Here is a 4,523-nt window from a genome sequence, read left to right on the forward strand (position 1 = left end):
CTTTGGGAACCTGATTCATTAGAGAAGGCATTTAGGTTAGCAAGAAAAATGGAAAGCAAAATTATGGCAACTAAGAAGCATACCACTCACAACTATAAAGATGGAAGCGTTGTTGCTCCTAGTCTTCCACAACCTATAAGGTTGACACCACAACAATTGGAAGAAAAAGAGCAAAAGGGCTTTGTTATAGTTGTGATAGAAAATACACTAAAGGTCATAAGTGTGCTAAGAAGAAATTATTCTACATAGATTGTGAAGAGGAAGAAGAAAAGGAGCAAGAAAGGTCAAAAGAATAGGATATACTCCACGAACAAAGCCTAGATAAATAAGAAATGAATCCGACCATATCTTGTAATGCATTGGATGGAATTACCACTCCTCAAACCATCAAAATAGAAGGACAAATCAAGAAGAAAAAGGTAATAGTGTTGATTGATTAAGGAAGTACCCACAATTTTATTCATTGTAAGGTAGCAAAACAATTGAATTGCTTCCTATATCCAGCACCAGAGTGTCAAGTGATGGTCGCAAATGGAGGAACAATAAATTGCTCTGGAAAGTGCCATAATATCAAGCTATCCATGGGAGAATATGTATTGACTAGCCCAATGCTTTCCATTCCAATGGGAGGTGTTGATGTTGTACTAGGAGTCTAATGGCTACAATCCTTGGGTACAATAGCTTTTAATTTTCAAGAACCTTTCATGAAATTTTCTGCGGAAGGAAAGGAAGTTGAATTAAGGGGTCTTGCAGGGAAATCGGGAAAGATAATCAGCTCTAATGGTATGACAAAGCTTCTAAAAAAGGAACAAAGAGGTGTAATTGCACAATTATGTTCGCTAGATGTTTCCACATCGAAATCATCTATTTCTCCATATCTCCAAAATGTCTTGGACAATCATTCCAAGGTATTTGAGACTCCCAAAGGTCCCCACCTATTTGTGATCATGATCATGCTATTCATCTGATTCCAGGAAGTGTTCCTCCAAACATCAGGCCGTACAGATATCCCTATGCCCAAAAGAGTGAAATTGAACGTATGGTTGCAGAAATCATAGAGGTTGGTATAATTCAACCTAGTCAAAGTTCTTTCTCTGCTCCAGTAGTATTGGTGCACAAGAAGGATGGATCATGGCGCACGTGTCCAGATTATAGGGAGCTCAACAAGCTCACTATTAAAGATAAGTTTCCCATTCCTATCATTGATGAATTACTGGATGAATTGCATGGATCAATTTACTTCACCAAGTTGGATCTTTGTTCAGGATATCATCAAATCAGAATTAAGACTGAAGACATTCCAAAAACAACATTTAGAACTCATGAGGGTCATTATGAATTTTTGGTCATGCCTTTTGGCCTTACCAATGCACCTTCTACATTTCAAGGTTTGATGAATTCCATTTTCAAACCCACCCTTAGAAAATTTGTGTTATTATTTTTTGATGATATACTAATCTACAACAAGTCTTGGAAGGATCATGTTGAACATGTTGATAGGGTGCTACAACTATTGGAGGAGAAATAATTATATGCAAAAAGATCCAAATGTTTCTTTGGAGTACAAGAGGTGGAATATCTGGGTCATATTGTATCTCATGAAGGAGTTAAGGTAGACCCTAGCAAAATTGTAGCCATTAAGGAATGGAAAATCCCCACATCCATAAAGCATCTGCGAGGATTTCTTGGGTTGACAGGGTATTATCACAAGTTTGTTAAGAATTATGGGAGAATAGTAGCACCTCTAACAACATTATTGAAGAAAGTTGCATTTTCATGGACTCCAGAAGCAACAAAGGCGTTCGAACATCTTAAAGAGGCAATGTGCCAAGCACCGGTCTTAGCTACACCGGATTTCACAAAAACCTTTATTGTGGAATGTGATGCTTCAAGAAATGGAATTGGTGCTGTTTTAATGCAAGATGAAAGACCCATTGCTTTTGAAAGTCATCCAATCAAGGGAAATTTTTTACACAAAGCTGTTTATGAGAAAGAAATGTTGGCAATACTACATGCACTTAAGAAATGACGACCCTACCTAATGGGAAGACACTTCAAGGTAAAAACGGATCATGATAGCCTTAAATACTTTTTAGAACAAAGATTATCCTCTGAAGAGCAACAAAAGTGGGTCACAAAGATGTTGGGTTATGACTTTGAAATCATCTACAAAAAAGGGAAGCAAAATGTGGTGGCAGATGCACTCTCAAGAAAGGATGTGGATGTGGAAGCATTGTTGTGTGCCATTTCTATTATCCAACCAGATTGGATAAACAAAACAAGGGAGGAATGGAAGAATGGTGAAGAAGTGTGGGCACTTATTCAAAAGTTACAATAAGATTCCAGTACATCTGATACATTTAGCTGGAAAAATGATTCGTTATGGTACAAAGATCGCTTATACCTCTGTAAGAATTCCCAACTCAAACAAAAGATTCCTATGGAATTGCACACTTCTCCCTTAGGAGGGCACTCAAGATTTTTAAAAACTTAGCATAGGGTTAAGAAGGAATTTTTTTGGGATGGCCTTAAATCAGATATTCAAAAGTTTGTGGCGGAATGTTTGGTTTGCCAACAAAATGAAGTTGAAACAATTAAGACCTCGGGTCTATTACAACCTTTATCCATTCCAAGCCAACATTGGGAGGAGGTTTCAATGGATTTTATCACAGGTTTACCCAAGTCTGAGGGAAAGGGTGTCATCATGGTGGTAGTTGACAAACTTATCAAGTATGCACACTTTTGTGCATTATCACATCCATTTAAAGCTAGTACAGTTTCTACTGCATTTATGGAAATAATTCAAAAGCTACATGGAAACCCAAAGATTATTGTAAGTGACAGAGATCTCATTTTCATTGGAAATTTTTGGACAAAATTATTTTCTTGTCTCGGTACTCAGTTAGCTCATAACTCATCTTATCATCCTCAATCTGATGGGAAAACTGAGATAGTAAACAAATGTTTGGAAGGATATATTCGTTGCTTTGTATCTGATAAACAGACACAATGGGTCAAATGGTTGCCTCTGGCTGAACGGTGGTATAACACTTCCTTCCATAAAGCAACAAAAATGACCCCATTTATGGCACTTTATGGATATCAACCACCATCCATCACATCATATTTAAGAGAAAATTCTAAGGTTCAAGTAGTGGAACATCACATTGAGCATCAACAACAAGTCCTCCAACTCTTAAAGGATAACCTCGTGTTGGCACAGAATAGAATGAAATAACAGGCAGATCAACATCACAATGAAAGAAGTTTTGATGTAGGTGATTGGGTATTCCTACGGCTACAACCATATAAACAAATGTCCCTCAATCTAGCTAATAAGGATAATAAATTATCACCAAAGTATTATGGTCCGTACAAGGTGTTGCAAAAGATTGGTACTATGGCATACAAATTGGAGCTTCCTGCAACTTCTTGAGTGCACCCAGTTTTCCATGTTTCATGTTTAAAGAAGGTTATAAGTGGCAAACTCCCAGTTCAAACAATATTTCCAGAACTTGACGAGGAAGGAAAAATTATATTGGAACTAGAAGCAGTCACAGAAACAAGAACTCGACAGCTACGAAATCGATCAATTTCAGGGTATCTCATCAAGTGGAAGAACTTATCCACTGAAGATTCCACATGGAAGGATGAGAATTTTATACAGAAGCATCCAGAACTACTCAAACGTTGAGGACAACACTTTTTTAAAGGAGAGGGGCATGTTAGGTCCCTATAATACTAGTGATTACCCCATTACTATTGTAGTTGTATCCCTTATTAATATTGTTGTGCCCCTATTGTCCCCATATTGTTATTACTGTGCCCCATAGAATCCCTCTGTTGTTATTTTTGTGCCTTTATATTATTATTGTTAGGTCGGCTGGGTTATATTGTGACTCCTTAGACTCCTATATATAGAAAGGAGGTTTTGTCATTTGAATCATCAAATAATCATTCATTTGTGTAATGTAAAGGAGGTTTCCCCCTTGAAGAGGCTGAATTCTAAGGCATTGATCTATCTTTCCTATCTTTTTGTGAGCTGGTTTCATAACAATTTTGAAGCATAAAAGAGGAATTGATTGTGTCTTCACCTTTCTTCTCGTCCGCCTGTGTAATGAGGTTGCCTTGCACATGACCGCAATTTGAGCCAGCGGCTTGAGAATCAAGAGAATACACAGAGCTAGCTTGTGAAGCGGATTGATCAAGCGAGTCATGGTACAAGGAGTCATGACTTGTAGATGATGGAGGATGGTAGAGATGTAGATCAGACTCGAGACTTGGGTTATGAATGGTAATCTCCTCTTATAGAATGGAGGAATGAGTCTTCGCCATAGGCTTTCTAAGCCATTATGGAAATTCCTCCATTAGAGCACGAGACGACTAAGAATATGGGTTGGGAACACTCTACACATATTTCTTAGCTTTCCAATCACCACAAGGGGGCTCCCACTTCGGGACTAAATGGGAGGAGGACAAGGAAAAATAGTGTGTTGGGCTCCTCCTCTACAATCTGAGGTGCC

Source organism: Pinus tabuliformis, chromosome 8, assembly GCF_031772625.1.
Source record: "Pinus tabuliformis cultivar Carrire ecotype Pingquan chromosome 8, CPIR1, whole genome shotgun sequence".
Lineage (NCBI taxonomy): Eukaryota > Viridiplantae > Streptophyta > Pinopsida > Pinales > Pinaceae > Pinus > Pinus tabuliformis.